This window comes from Chelonus insularis, unplaced genomic scaffold (assembly GCF_013357705.1).
Source record: "Chelonus insularis isolate UGA/USDA-ARS -01 unplaced genomic scaffold, ASM1335770v1 contig_36_pilon, whole genome shotgun sequence".
Classification (NCBI taxonomy): Eukaryota; Metazoa; Arthropoda; class Insecta; order Hymenoptera; family Braconidae; genus Chelonus; species Chelonus insularis.
In genome coordinates this window covers 119,283-136,138 of record NW_023276530.1, presented here as the reverse complement: position 1 = coordinate 136,138, position 16,856 = coordinate 119,283, and the positions used below count along the sequence as shown (strand labels likewise).

The window sequence follows — 16,856 nt, the reverse complement described above, 5'->3', positions numbered from 1 at the left end:
ATTTTTATTGTAAAGCACTACAAATCTTAGTGTTTTATTTTAAAACATTAAAAGTGTTTTAATATGACGTCATCCATTCGATTAACATTGTAATAACTTTTAATGTACTTAGAAGTGTTTAAAAAGTGACTACAATATTAATTAAATGGGTGACGTTATTTTAAAACGCTTGGAGTGCACTAAAATAAAACACTACAATTTGCAGTGTATTTATATTATTTAAAAATAAAAGTTAGAAGAAAAATGATGGTACTTGAAGTTTTACGTAAAGAATTCAAAATGATTAATTACAATAATAAAAGGAAAGGGTTTCTGAAATCAGAATGGCAAAAGGAGTGTACAAAAGTTTCGAGTTCGTAGGCACGCGCTCTTGTTGGACAGAATACAGGATGAGATTGCGGTTAAAAATTGTATGGTATTACTTTAAATCTACCACTTTTTTGTTCCTTCGCAAGTCTCAGTTCTCTGTTTTCTTGATGATACAATTAAGTTCTAAGATCAGATTTTCTTACGCAGAAAATTATTCGACATTTTTCATTGAGTTATAGAAAATAAAAATAATAATAATAATAAATAAGAAACCCCTAGCAGTATTACTTGAACCTGAATTAAAAATAAGCCTGAATAAATTATAAAAAATAAAAATAAATACATGAAGATATAAAATAAAAAAAAATAAACACAACTCAATTGACTTCTGAATAATACTTTTGGTGATTTAAAATTTTTCCTCTTGTTTTACACTCTACTGAGCACCCTCTAGACAGCCGATCTAAATCAAGTCAGTGATTATTTTCTTCGAGAAGCCATTTTTAATTTTAAGCATAAATAATATTTTATTATTTGCAGATGTAAATTACTAGTGTAAATAATAATTAAAAATACTAGTCTTTTATGGGTAGGTTGTTGATTAAAATTAAAAAGCAAAGAAATAAATAAAAAATAACAAGGGTGAATGAAGTAAACTGAGAGGGTGGTGAGGGGTGACATGAAGCGATCTAGAATATTTCACATGCAGAGGGCTATTTTGCTAGGCTCCAGCAATATTATTACCATATTTTTCACATAATGCGCCTGTGGTGTATGTCTCTTATTTCATGTTACATCTCCTTCCTTTGCTCTCATCTTTTTTAAGACATAGACTTACAATGCATTCCAACCTTTTATCATTCATTGTGCGATTTTTTTTATTTTTATCACATGACTTATTGCACTTGAAAACCACTAATATTAACAAGATATTTCTTTAGATAAAAATTAATGATTAAAAAAAAAAAAATTGTTTTCAAACAATGAGGAAAAAAAAATCTAAATTGACATTAAAATGTGAAATATGGAAAACGATACCTCCAATTAACTCGATGTTTACTCAAACGGAGTAAACTCATGTAGGCAGAGAAGTAAATGAATTATGAGTCAACTACTTCTTGCACACCCTTCAGACCTTATTTTACCCGAATGCGAATGCTGTATACTTAGACGCTCTATTTTGTGTTTTATGCGACAGCCGCACCCTGTAAACACTCCTGAACGTTTATTCTACTACGACCTACTTTTATTCGTCTCACCAAATAGCCGAAAAAAAAAACATACACACACAGGTTTGACTTCTTCTACTTAACATCATTCACGATGACAACAACACTGCATACTGAATATTTTTCATAACGTCAGACAAATGCAAGTTGTTGTTGCACAATCAGTGTTTTATCTTGCTAGTATACACAATAATCTTGATGTGAAAGAGGAATTTTTTTAAAAAGTTTTGTTTAAATGTTTGTGATAGAGAAACAAACACTAAGGTGATTTTTGAAGTGTTTCATTTTTTTTTCTTCTTGAAATATAAACTACACGCTAAGAAATGTATAGTAAAAATGTAGTGTGAGGGTAAAGATTACTCAATTGCGTAGTAATTTTGAGGGTAAAATTACAGTAAAAATTACTATGCAGTTTAGTACTTTTTACTCTCACACTACAGTGTCACCAAATTACCATAAAATTCAGGATAATTTTTACTATACATTTCTCAGCGTGTACTAAAAAGTAGAAAAATAAATTGTTAAAATCATCGGAGAGTAAAGCATAAAAATACGATTGCTATTAAATAAATTTGGTTTTGAAAGAAACGAGGAGTTACTAGTATTTCTAACTTACCTATTCATGTGTAGATTCCGTAAAATTATGACCGATAAAGAAACAAATTTGAAATTCCTGTATAACCGCGGCGTTACAGTGTTATTCAACTTGTAGTTGGATTCCCGTGGTGAAATCAACCCCTTTTCAGTCTTTCTTTTCTCTGGCTATTTTCAACCCCTAACTTCTTTTTCGTATTGAAAAACATTCTCATATATGGTAATAAACAAGGTGGAATTATTCTCGAGGGTTAAATCGAATTTTTTTCGTCTTATATTCAATTTAATGCCCACATACAAGACATGACATTAAAGCAATTATTCGGGCAATAATTTAAGGTAACATTCGGGGATATTATACCCGAAAATGGACGATAATAGTTTGAAAATTTCATTGAATATTGATTTATGGATGATATTAAATAATAATTTGAACGAAAAATAATCTTGATCCGGTCATTTTTATTTTCACTTGTCGCTTACCTAATCGTTCAAAATGAAGAACTATTCTTGAATTGGCCAAAATATTCCTTGGAAGAAAAAGCTCACCTGCAATTAAAAAAATTTTTATTTATTTAATAAAGCATTACTGTTATTACTATTATTATTATTATTATTATTATTATTATTATTATTAAATAAAAAGATATAATACATCAAATACGAAAATATTTTATGTCAACTACAGAAGTCAATTGTCATTTTTCTTGTGAATAATATTTTATTCTTCTTCAAAAGCAAATTCAGGCGTAAAAGAATAAAGAAAGAAAGTCATTTGTCACATACATCTTGTTTTTTATCATTATTTTTTTCTTCTATTCTGATTTTCTTTATCAGCTAGTGCTTGAATAGGTCAAAGCAGCAGTTTGTATGCAAGGACAGAGTCCAGTTGAAGTGGATATGTTTTTTTTCTTCAAATATCACTCGCACAACTTAGACATATTGATTTAAATTTAAGACACCAATGGATGTTATTTTTTATCTTTATTAGATTTAAGTAGACACATTAAGTTAAGGTTCTTGGACGTGCTTGGAGTAAACTTGGCAATGATTATTGACAAAAAAAAAGAAATACTTAAAGAGAGAATATTTTGTTATTGATTTTTTTTTTTTAAATGATTTTTATTTAAGTAGAATTGAAAAGATGTTATGAAGAGTATGATATAACTTTCAAGAACAGTGGAAAGTGAAACAATGAAATTATATACGAAATAATTAATATAACAATTATACATGTGGGAAATTTCATAGGTAAAAATGTAAATTAATGGAGACGTAACGAGTGGGCGTAGTAGTAGGCTAATGCGTGAAATAAATCTCCAGTAATAGTAAGTAATTTGGTCTATAAGTCGATAACAAATTGGGTTTGCAAACGGCAGTCCGGCTGGGTTGTAATGGCAGGCAACTGACCGGATCCATCCCCCTTTAGTTCCTTCTTCCCCTTCTTCTATTCTCCACAATCTCCCTTGTACACCCTCCTCACTGTCATATTCATATTTCACAGACTTGTAATATACGAAAGTTTTGTTTAAGCCATAAAGACAAGGTGACCGTGAGTCGCGACTACCGATAGAGTGCAAGCGAGAGAAAATGGAAGGGATGCTTACTACTACCCTCCACTATACCCTTTGCTGGACGCTCAGAGTAAGAAATAATTCACGTTTCAGACTTTGCTTTCTCTTTTTTACTTATATATATTTTTTTCGGTGATTTTCAGTGACAATAAAAAATCACCAAGTATTATTTCTGATTCTCCTTATTTATCACATCAAACTCAATAATCTCTAGGGGTTGAAATGTTATTTTCAAGGGAAAAATAATTAGAAAATTTTTAACGCCAAGTTTTAGGTTTAATGATTGATACTAATTTTAGAGAGAAAGAGAGAGAGAGAGAGAGAGGGAAAAAAACAGTTTAAAAAATAAAAATAATAATTCATATTCACAAAAGGAATGGTGTGATAATCGTGAGCAATTTACCCTTGAAAGGTCAGGGAGCTGACTCTTTTGCATAGCGACCGACACCTTGCGTGTCCATTAGGCAAGCAAAGGGATGAAAAGGGGGTGGTAAAAGGTGTGAACCGTAAACGCGCCACGTGCGGCAAATGGAAATGGACCAAATATCATTTCAAATACTCGATCGTGTGAGTATCGATATACGACACAATCCTCTTTTCCATCTACGACCTTCACCCCTGCTCTTTTTTCATCACCCTTACATAGCATCTCGTTTTAAACTGCACAATTCACCCTCGTTGCTTTTTTCACTTTAGAAATCCATTCTGGACACCCGACATATTCCATAAAAATTGAAAAATCCACAAATTTTCACTTACTTCATAATTTTCTTGTTTTTTTATATTCATATAATATAACAATTGTTTATCTTCATCTATATTTTAATTGACAAACGATAAAATTTGTTGATAGCAACGCTTGACCATTTTACTACAAAGTTCTATAGTGTGTGTATAGCAATTAAACATTGAACATGCTCAAAGTGTGTTAAAATAACACACTTTTGATTTACAGTGTGTCTAGTCAAATTCTGCAGTACATGTAAAAAATTTTTAAATAGTTTTTTTTTTTACAATTATGCCTACTTGAATCCTTTTTCAAAATTTTAATTAATTTCAAATTAATTAGTAATAATTTAAATTGTACTGATTTATAATTATTTATTATAAATAAAAGTTTCCATATGACGTCTGCCAGCATCGTATTCAACATGTCGGACTACCCATCATTCCATTTTGCCAAAGTTTTTATCTAATTTTAGAAAAATAAACCCAGTAACACCTTTTTTTCGCATAAATAAATAAATAAATAAATAAAAACGTTCAAAGTTTATAGAAGTATATTTTTTCCCATAAAAATGGATAAACCTTGCAAGTTTTGTAATTTGCTTCCAATTTCACATACTTCCGGTCCAACTAACACGTAGTTTAACGAGAGCATTAAGTTCAATTGTTTCATAAAATATATCAGAAACGATATATTTTTTGTGATGGAAATCAATAAAATATTAATTACTTTATTATATATTTCAAATTCAAGCTTTAAAAATGAAATTCATAAAAATGTCGTACATCCTCAAATTAGTTTACAACAGTACTACAGTACCGAATGTTGGTACTATTAATTTGGTATAGGAAAGTATAGGGAAATTGCATGTATAACCTTCAAAAAATTCTACACCATTAATATCCATTACTGTAAAACAAATTAAACGTCTTTCTTGATTACAAAAATCTTTGCTGTCATTTTAATGAGCTTTTTTTTTTCATTTTCTATCATTCTTGAGCTATTATTACACCTTCATTTTACAATATATTTTCTATTATTAAATAAATACACTTGATAAATGTTACTTTCTTTCATTCAACTAAAAATCAACATTTCTGTGTAAAATGTCTCTTAAATATTATTCCAAGACAAATAATGAATTTAAAAATGCATTAAATCATCCATTTATCGAAATATATCCATTAGTTTTTCCATTCATTTATCCCATAGATGAAGGGTAGAAATGGAATAGCACCACACTGTTGGACTGAGAGCATAAGTGCTTCTAGCTAAACAAATATGTACTCACATACTCATTCACCTATTCTGCCAGTCAGTTTTATCTACACTATACGACCCTTTTAAAGATTTTACTTCTATACTGTCTTTTTGCTGTAAACCACCTACTATTCTATTTTTAATGCCCTACTTCTTCTTCTCCTTACTAAAACTATCCAATACAATTTATCCTTCACAAGATCACCATATATAATCAGTTCCAATATTTTCCATTGTCTCAGTCTTTATGCAAATGAAAAAAAAAATCCACCCGTTAAATTTAGATGTCTAGAGAGACCGATTGTGTATCGATATTAAGCTAGATGTCTCCTGAGCGATGTAATATATCATGATATATACTGCTGAAGCTAAAAAAGAAAAAAAAAGCAAAAGAAGAGAATGGCTGAAGAAGTAGAGGACTCATAAAGTATTGGGTGATTTGTCATAGCAGTTTGTGATGCTAGAGAGAAAGACTAATCCTTCGAATACCTCCATCTCGAGCTCTCACATCATACCTATAGACTACCGTACTATCAACCCCTCTTTCAATGTTTCTCACTCATTTTTTGTGTCTTTAAAATAGTCTTTGAACTGTTATTTTTATACTCACATCAGTGGGTAAAGTTTTTCCTTATTTTAATAGAATACATGAAAATTGATTAAATCATCATGACATTTTTTTCTACTTCAAATTAAATGTTAACTACGACAGATGATCGCGTGTTAACGATACCCTTTACTTGGACGTATTACATGACTGTTTCGTGCGTAGTGGCGCACGACAGCCACGCGACTGCTGGAAAATACAGGGGTTAGCTTTGGATATTTCAAGCTCTCTCTTTCCTGTATGTCCTTGTTCCTCTCACGAGGTTCAAGTTTCGAGCTTTTACTAGAGTAGTCTCCCATTCCCCACCGACGGAACGATGCCAAGCGTCGGCGCCCAAACGACGATACACCATACAAAACTAGGCTATCTCATCCAATTCTCTGGAGCTTTTCATCAGTGCGTGCGACGCGTTTCATTTGAAAGCACGCACTACGTTTCATTCACTTTTTATTCACTTGTATACTATTATTTTGTTTATCCTTTTTTTTTTTGTAAATAATTAAAAAATAAATGCAGTCATCTTTTACTGCGATGGGGGTTGTAAAATACTCACCTTTGAATATGATATCAACTTTATTGTTTATTTATTTAAATTATTCAATTATTCTTTATTGCACTTGCACTATTTATTCATTATTAATTGTTATAAACTATTAAATGATAATATTATACACTATTGAAAACAATTTGCACTTTTTTCTTTTAAATAACAATAAAAATGTGTATTTATTTATTATTATTATTGATGGAAATAATTAATCCACTCACTGTTAGGATTCACAATAATAAAAAAAAAGACACTTGAAATTGCACCAATTTATTATATTTTTTTTTATTGAAAAAACATTATCCAACTTTTATAAACACATTTATTAAACAATTCACTGATTGTAGAGATTGCAACAAAACAGTATCACTGATGTATATCACTATTCACTTGTTAATAATTTCAATAAATGTTGAATATTTGATTGACGTTGAATAAATAAATTCACTTGGCTATGATGAAAAAAAATTATTAATAATTAATATTATATTGAATAAATACAATAATAAACTACAACAATAATAATAAACAATTGTTTTGGTAACATTATCACAATAAATATAATAATAAACAGAGTAAAGCAACTTGTCTTGTTTATTCCTCAACGTTCGATGCAACGAATGATCATGATGGTAGCAACATATTAAAAAGTGGGAGAAACATAAAAATGAATGCAAAAGTGTGAGAGACAATGAGTAAAGTGAGATAGATAAGGGAAAGAAAGAGAGTGACAGAGAGTGATAGAAGGGGGTGGGTGGTGAAGTAGTAAGTGGGGAGGTATAAGAAAAGTGAGAAGGATAGAAGTTTTGAGTTAAAGCCTCATCCCCCCAAGTAGAAAAGTCATTCTGTTACTTGAACATATATGTATATTCTTAGGGAGCTTATATACTTGAGCCTATGAATGGGTGTGTGCTTTTAAGTGTGTATAAGTAAGAGTGTGTGTGTGTGTGTGAAAAGATAAAATGAGTCTGAGGGAGACGTACCAAGTGAGAAAGCAGTAAGTCAGTAAGGGTTGCGGCTTGGTCGTAGCTGGTGCTGATCCCTCGTGTGATATTGTCGTGTCGACGACGTTTAGGATGCTAACTCGTATTCAGCGGTCCGGCGCTTGGCCCCGGGGCCTTTAGTTGGAGAAGGGCGACTTGCTGTGTTGTGTCGGATGCTACCGGGTACCGAGTACTTGTTGTTGAGATGCCAAGGGGGATGCAGAGAAGCAAAAGGGTAGAAGAGGGGTAGTGGAGGAAAATCCAAAGGTAGGGTAAGGTAAAGAGACAGAGAAAGCTTTACAGCAAGCTGTACTACCAAGCAAGAAGGGGGTGGTGGCTTCTCAAATGGCCTTGCGCGCTAGGCAAGCCTAGTTGAGAGAAGAAGGAGAATACTGGAAGAGAGGTGGGCTCTGTACGCCTCTAAACACCCTGTGACGATGCGCGAAACACAACTGGGTCGTTTGCCAAAATGTCATTGTACGAGACTACCACTCGATCAAGTAGATGCGGTCGCGTACTGGTCAGACAGGACCGACTGGTGATGCGCTGCTGTGGAGATAACGCGTCAGACTGCTTCTATTTTCGTTACCACCGTTAAGAAAATAATGCAATACTTAACGCAACAATGTAGGCAACGTAGTGGGGACATATTATATATATATATACATATATACATAGATATGCGATAAAGGGTAAAAGCAACCCCACCATCCTTAACAAGACTCTTCTCGTTGCATGCTTTGGTCGCGCTTGCAGCTACTATTATGTCACAGGAGCAACAAAGGTAGAGATATAGGGGCGGGTGTTGTATGGTGGGGGTGGATAGGCGGCGCACCAGACTGCGTGGGGCGGCTTCAAGCGCATTTATCTGTATACATAGGTTTTGATACATAAAGTAGTATACAGAGGTTGACAAAAACTTGCTCTTCCAGCACCAAGGTGATGCTCATGGCTAGACGAATTCATACACTTTTCTTCTTTCTATCTCTATAGTCCTACGAATTTTTTTTCTCAAAAAGACAACAATCCATTCCGTTATCAACAACATCCCCTAAATAAATAAAAAAATAAACAATATTACCTTCAATATGAGATCTTTAAAAAATTATTCTAGAGCTCTAGAGATATTTTTCAAGCAACTCTGCTGAAATTCTTTCGACAATAAATAACTCGATAGTGTTGATAATATTGATAAGCCATGTAGACGATAAAAGTAAGGAATAAATAGTACCATTTGGTAGAGTGGACCATAGCCAAAGGATTGAAGCTGTTAGAGGTGACGTACTTGGATATATGATAATGTATATCCACACGTTATACATTGCATGATTTTATGTAATATATACACCTATGTGTATATAGATATAAACGCAGCAGCATTATAGCTTTCATCCCTCTACGTGCACCAAGGGGTGGCCTCAACGCTCGGCCAATAAGAAGTCTCGACGACACAGAGACAATTCAAATGCGGCCCAATAACAAACGTCTTTTGTTGTTACAGTAAACTTTCTTCTGTGGCCTTTCGCACTCCAATGTTTGTGTGCCTACCTCTCTCGATACCACCTACTACCTCCTCTTCTATTCTATCGCGCAGCCTCCCTTTTTTTTTCGTTTATTTTCGTTCTTGCTGCTTACTTTGCCACTCCTTTCTCTTCTCTCTTTCCTTTTTCACCAGTACTACAGTCTATTATTTTTCTTTTTATCTTTTATCTTCTGCATTTTACTCTTTACTCCTCCTCCTCCTCCTCCTGCCCCTCTGCCGCTAAGCGTCAACACATTAAAATAACCTACGTAATGCTGAGTACTATCTTTCTACACCAAAAAACGATCATTTCGGTTTTATTAATTGAGAATATTTAATAGAAATATTTTTTATAAAACATTGGGGTTAATTTAACCCTAACGAAAATTCACTCGATTTCCCCCTGATTCTATAAAGACACTGTCTAGGTGGCCCATGAAATCGCGCCATCTACGACTCAAACATAATTTAGCATAGTATAGTTATGTAATACGTAATAACAATACGTAATGATTTAATCCCTGTAAATTTTAGTGTTTTATTTTGAAACATTAAAAGTGTTTTAATATGACGTCATCTATTTGATTAACATTGTTTCAATTTTAACACTTAAAAACGATTTAAATCGAGACAATGTTAATCAAATAGGTGACGTCATATTAAAACACTTTTAATGTTTTAAAATAAAACACTAAAATGTACAGCTATAGAAGCCTGTATTGAACAATACTTTCACACAACAGAGTAACTCTAAAATAATAAATAAAAGAAACCCTATCATTTTTTTCAGGTTGTTAATTTGATTTATACAATAAAAAAATTTTTAAACTTTTTAATGAATAATAATTAATCTCAATATGTAATATTCCATATAATAATTTTTTGAATTATTTGAAATCTTAGATGATGATTTAAACACTGCGATTTCCAGTGAATTAAAATAATGCACATTAAGTTTATTTAATGTTAAAATTCTGTACACAAACTATTGCTTTTTGTAGTCATTTTTTACTCATTTTAGAGTGTTAAATTATACAATTTGTTTATGGGAATTAAATATTGAACACACTTTATGTGAGTTATTTTAATATACTTTAAAAATTTTGGATTTGCAGTGAATCTAGAAGATACAAAGGATCTTCATAAGAACTCAATAAATTTTTTAAATATGATGGCAATATAATTATAATAAATATCGAAACATTATTGTCATAAGAAATTGCAAGAACAATTCATCAAATAAAATCAATCAATTTATAAATGTGAATAACTGCTATTTAAATTAACTCATTGTTAAATTATAAATATTTTTTAGTAAACTTTTTAAATAAATTATCTAAATGCGGTGATTTGCCAAAGAAGTATTGTTGTTGAGGTTAATGATTAAATAAATTCCTTTTTTACCGACAGAAATTGAGGAAAATCCAAGGCCCTGGACAGTCCCTTGATTTGGCCTATAAAGTGTTTTTCCAGTGATTTTGAGCACTAAAAAGCCCCTCGACAAAATTTCTACGAAGGAATACGTGGAGTGTTGAAAGGAAAAGAATTTTTATGAGTTTGAAATGAAAAAAAAAATTGTTTTCTTCTTGAAGATTATATCGGGGATATTGAATAAATTAAGTCATGATGCAATGACATTTGTTGAAATTAGCCACGTGCAGGTAATTTTATACAAGCCAAGGAATTTTATATCTCAAAACTGTCGCTTAAAGAGTGGAAGAGTGTAAAAGACTCTTGACGGGGTAGATCTAAGAAAGAAAAAGGGGAAAGACGACGCGGTGGCAAAATTGAAATTTCTCTGCTCGAGTGGCGACGCAGCAACTCATAAAAAGTTTAAACGTTTCACTCGGGTGTACGAGCGTTACCTCCTAGCCTTTTTTTCCAATATAAACTCTCTTCTCCTTGCGTCTTGGCGATTGACTCGATTCACTTCTGCAAAACCAACCCTCGAAGAAAAAAAAAAGCCACTATACTCTCGTTGTCTTTGTCTATACCCTCGCTTGATTCTCTCAATTCTTGTGTGCTGTTACCCCTCGGGATGCTTACGGCTGGCAACTTTTGCCCCGCGAGAAATTAGAGGCTTACTTTGCCTCTATCCTCAAACCCTCGCTAACTATACCCAAAGCATTGTGAAAGGGTGTGCAGACGATATTCCATCGCGGTGAACAACGCTGACTCTTGTTTGCCGATATGCTGATGTAATTATTATAGTGGCCCACTCTTACGATTAAGAGTATATATTGCACTAACTTAGCCATCTCCAGTTTTCTTTTTTTCTTCAATAAAAAAAAAATCAATAATATCAACAACCAAAAATTTGAATGACTGAGCCGAATTTGCCCCGAAGGGTAAAAATTATGTAGCAGTGTAGGGTAATGTTTACATTATTTTGGTAATTACTTGCCAATAGAGTTAAATTTACCCTTTAACTCGAGCAGAAAATTATCAGGGCTGAGCTTAACGGTCATGTCAGGATTGCTGGAGGTTTTATAGAGCCTTTATCAGAAATGTAACATCTTCAAACATCAGATCTTGTTCAAACTAATCTTTGAGACTTGTGAATTAAAATTTTGACATGATTCAATATGAAAACATTTTCAAAAGGCTCACTCTTCTAAAGGAAAACTGGTAATAAATATTGCTACTGTAGACCTGGGTCTTACTTCAAAGCCCTTCATAAAGCCTATAAAAATCCTAATGGTAGTCAGACTGGTCAATGGGGATGGGAAGTTTGTCGTGTAGGCACAAAGTGCACCTAGACCAATTTTTTTGAATTAATATAAAAAATTTACCCCACATGATGATGCTTTGAAAACATCAAGCGAATTTATTGACAAAAATGAACGTAAAAATATTTTGTCTAAAAAAAAAACATTGTCATGGAATGATGAAATGTGTACCTGTCTTTTGGATGCTGGAACGAGTCCAGTGGATGCGTCCCGGGGGTGTTAGAGTCGATATCTTGCCGTCTCCGTGTCACGGAAGAGTAGAGAAGGAGTCTATAGGGAGTGAGGATGGATGGAGGGATGGATTGGACGTGCACACAGGATTGGAATGGTAGCAAGAGATGGTTCAACGGAGTGTGCAGGGGTGTGCGATCTCCAAGAGGGTGGGTAGCAGAAGGTGGGAGGCATGATTAGCATTACACTCTGAGCCTCGATGATCAATAGTGGAAACGTCTCTCCCTTCATTTTCATTCTCTCGCTGTGTTAGCCTTATCTCCCACTCCCTTACCTCCATCCTACCACCCTAAGCCACCCTCTCGCCATCGGATATGCGCGAATGTCTCACCCTTCGTTTCTCTACGTCGGCGATCTCATAATGTCGCTATCCCTAGCCTTCTCAAGCTCTCTCTCCCATTCCTTTATATAGCTATATTCGAATATCCGAAACTTGAACTTTTTTTTTGCCTTTTCTGTCTGCGTCCAGGACCTCGGTGAACTGCATTTCTCATGTCTAGGGCCAGACTTCTAACCCAATGTATAATGATGTTATGATACATTGAAGGATTATTTCCCAGGACTGGAAATGCCTTTATGTTTGATCGTGGAATTACATCATCGTAAAACCGGAATTCCTCATCGTTTGTAGAACTACCTACCGGATGACACGGTTCAATGAGAAATAACATACACATTTGTGCTATAAATTGTAAAATAAATATCTATCTATGCCTTACTTGACAAAGGACTGGTTTTGTTGTTATCAACGCTTGACCGATTTATTTATATTCAGTATTTAACTGAGACTAGTCTAGATCAGACATCTCCAATCAACATTTTAATTAGTTTTATTAAACATCAAGTCTTCATTTTGCTTTATTTTATAACATTGTTAATCAATATCTTACTAAAATCGTTCAGTTGACTATTTTGAACTTACGATGAGGCAATTTTTTATTCTATTAATGATAAAACAACGACTGTAAGTGAAAATAGAAGAAGATAAAAACTAAAAGATTGTGAAGAAAAGGATCTTGAGGTTGATGTCGGCACAACCAAATAGTAGGTTTGTTGACTTTGATTAAATATTAGATGGCAATGGTAAATATCTACTAAGATTACTTTAACTTTAAGAAATGGCTTTTTTATCAATAAAACTTGATAGTCTGGAGTTGATGATTAAAAATAAAATTATCAATATTAATAAAAATAACAATTAAAAATGAGTAGTTAACTGTTAAGATTTTTTCTTTTCGTGCTTTAATTGTAATTTAAATTTATCTCGAAAGTTCTTAAAAAATATCACACTTGAAAAAATCTCGATCTTGAAATGATAATTGACTTCTTCTCCACGAAAGAATTCGCAATTATGACCAATGATTATGCCGAGACAATTACCGCGTGAGAATATCGACTGTCCGCCATTTCCTGCCTCTTTAACAGTTTCTTTTATCGGATCCCTCAGTAACTATACCTTTCTCTCGCTTCATTTGACAAGGTTGAATTTTTTTACAATTTCTTCTTTTCCTTACGACCATTTTTTTCAACTCTATTGCCTTCTTTCTCTTTTCAGTTACCTTTTTATTATTATTTTCTTTTTTACAATCTCTTGTACGAAGCACAAAGTGTCGATTTGTCGGGTTTTCTTAATGGGTAGCAGTCCACTTGTCCTTATTGCGGGCTTAATTACTGTCTGACTTGGCAAAGTTATAATGACCAACAAGGGGCTAGGTTGAGGGTTTGTCTTAAAAAAATCGTCGTCGTTTTATAAGCACTTTTTTTTTTTTGTTTAGTTACAATGAATACGTTATTTATCATCCATTAAACAGCTAATATTAAATACCACAAGTCGTCAATAAATAAAACAATATTTATCTTTAATTTATCATTCAATTTAATAATCAGTTGATGTTGTTATTATTTTAAATGTTACCCACTGTCGATATCAATTTTGTATCTGATAAAAGTAATGAATAAACAAATAAATAAATATTATCGCAGAATGTTTAACAAATACAAATAAGTGGAATTCTTAGGACTATTATGTGAACAAAAGGAAAAATAATATTGATGGAACTCAATCATTACAAATCGTATTGTTTTAATTTAAAACACTTAAAGTGCATTAAACGTTATGACAATGTTAATCAAATGGGTGACGTCATTTTAAACACTTTAAGTGTTTTAAATTAAACACTACGATTTGCAGTGAATATGTTATAATAGATAAATATTGAGCTCGAATTGATGTAAAATTCCAACTCTTGTCTATCAGAAAGAAAACAATTGGAGATAAAAAAATTAATGTAAGCAATTTAGATTAAAAATAGAGTCTCATAAATCAAGAACATGCTGTAGCATAGAAATATCATTAGAGTAAGAATCGGCTTTTCTGTGTGCCTAAACAATATCTTGCGGCGAATGTTAGGAACATCTATTGGGCCATTACCAACCGTAGCTGACCATTTGGCTTGAACAGTGCGAACGTCAGCAGTCTGAAGATCTCACCCTACAATCATTTCTTTCTCTATCTTTTCCTATTCCCAAGGCCACCCTCGTTCGACTTCTCCAACTGCTGTGGATTTTTTTTTCGGCTATTTTACTGTTACTTTCCCTCGACAACAATTGCCTTCAGTGTATCAACAACAATTAAAGACCATTAAGTATTTTTTATCACGGAAATCGTAATGTATTTATCCGAAATTACCATAAGAAAAATAAACTCCAATGTTTCCGAGTTCGTGATATCATGTCGTATTTATTTTCACGCGATTAAATGATATAGACATCGATTTAATCTTGACAGTAAGTAGTAAAAAAAAAAAAAAGGAGAAAAAACAAAATAGAAGAAAAACCTTAGTATGAAGCAGGAAATTGCATTTGATTCCCGCGAAAGTTTTAAAAGATCCCGCGATGTGATTTCTATAGGGGTGAAAGTGGGCGCAAGCAGCTTTCGCGTATCCAACCCGAAAGTTTCAAGATCAGTCGGTACGATAGTCACGATGATATACGAGCGTCGATAGAAGAACGAGAGGCCTCAAGACATTGAGCCTCACCCTTAACGTAAACTTTAGATATACCGATCGATGCCTGTCTAATTCATTTTTTTTTTTTTCTTACTCAACTCGTACTCGTACTCGTGAAAACCACTCTGAAATTTCTCTATTGGCTCTACTACACCAGATCACGCAAATTAGTTACATCAAGATTATTTAAATCCTAGAAAAAATATTTTTTATTTGTTTAATAGAATTTAATAACTATTATTATTCATTTTATTTCTACACAAATAAAATGTCTACACTGCAAATCCAATTTTAAATGCTTCTTGTCATTCACCAAAATACTACAATTTATTTATGGCATTTAATATTGTAAATATTCAGGTGTTTTAGTTTTAAACATTTTAAACGTTTTATTACTAAACACTTGAATTATCTCGGATTTGTAGAATAGATAAAAAGGAATTGTTTTCTTCAATTTTAATATTTAAATGGAAATTTTGAAATATTTTTGAGGAAAGCAATGAAGAAAACGAATTCAAAACAATGGAAATACTAATTCATTTTATTTTAGTGTCTTTTGAAAATTGATTGACAAATGAAAAATAAATGAGTAAAATACAATTAAATTGTTTCGTACAGAATAGTGACCTCGTGAAAGTTAGATTGTCCTTCATATTATAAGCGACCATCTCCCATGATACTACCCCTAGCATTTGCTCGAAACATTGCGCGAAATAACGTTAAATATTTACTCGAGAGACAATTGTTCCAACCCCTCTTTCAACGATAAACATCATTATATAATGTCGATAAGCTTCCACCTTTACCCTCATTTTGACCAAGTAGTAAGATATTTTAATGCTCTCACACGTAACATTAAGACATTGGGGTAAAGATGGATCATCCTCCTGTCAACTGATCTATAGATCAACTCCATTGACCGTACTTTAACCTTCCGTGCTTTGTAATATTACACATGCATACTATACATATAGATATAGGTATAAAATACTGTAGATAGCCGTTTTACCACTTTGTGAGAAGTGAAACTCATCCCTAGTATCCCTTATACCCGTATCTGCGATTATATTTCAATTAAATCCGGCGTTTGTTTTAGTCTCGCTCGGGAGGATTTTCATTCGCGAAACAGATATTCTCGGTGTTTCTTTCTCTCTCTTCCAAAAGCTTACACATGGGAAAAGGGATGAAAATGTAACTGATGAATTTCAAACCCCAAGAAAATTCTCTATTGAATAAATAAAGAAATTTTGTTTATCTTTGCATTATATTATTATTCCTTTTTTTTTTTTTTATTCATGAGTGAAATTGGAGTTAAGTACATAACTATTTATTAATAGATTTCAATCAGTATTGAAAAAACAATTAGTCGTAAATTCACTTTAAAAGAGTTTTAACAAGAATTAAAAATATTTAAAAAGAATTTTGATTTAAGTTTGAAACTTGGTTTCAGAAAATTTTAATTAATCCTTGAAAACTCAAATAGCGTATGCCAGACTTGTCAATAAATAAGGATATTATTTAAAGGACTAACCACAT

The 16,856-nt window shown here is 32.5% G+C and overlaps 1 protein-coding gene across 12 annotated transcripts in view; it reads right to left on the bottom strand.

Annotated features, from left to right (window-relative positions):
• The window catches only part of FoxP (forkhead box P), a 122,580-nt gene that overhangs the window by 18,234 nt on the left and 87,490 nt on the right, over positions 1–16,856 (bottom strand). Inside the window, exons 1-2 of one of the 12 annotated variants that reach the window (XM_035083789.1) lie at positions 7,831–7,852; positions 2,616–2,681 (exon numbers count right to left, since the gene is read on the bottom strand). The exons of 10 other annotated variants lie outside the window; for them this stretch is intronic. The gene's annotated coding sequence lies outside the window, so the exon portion shown is untranslated. Of the gene's footprint in view, positions 1–2,615; positions 2,682–7,830; positions 7,853–16,856 lie in introns of those variants that run through there. One more of the 12 variants, XM_035083788.1, reaches the window with a different exon arrangement.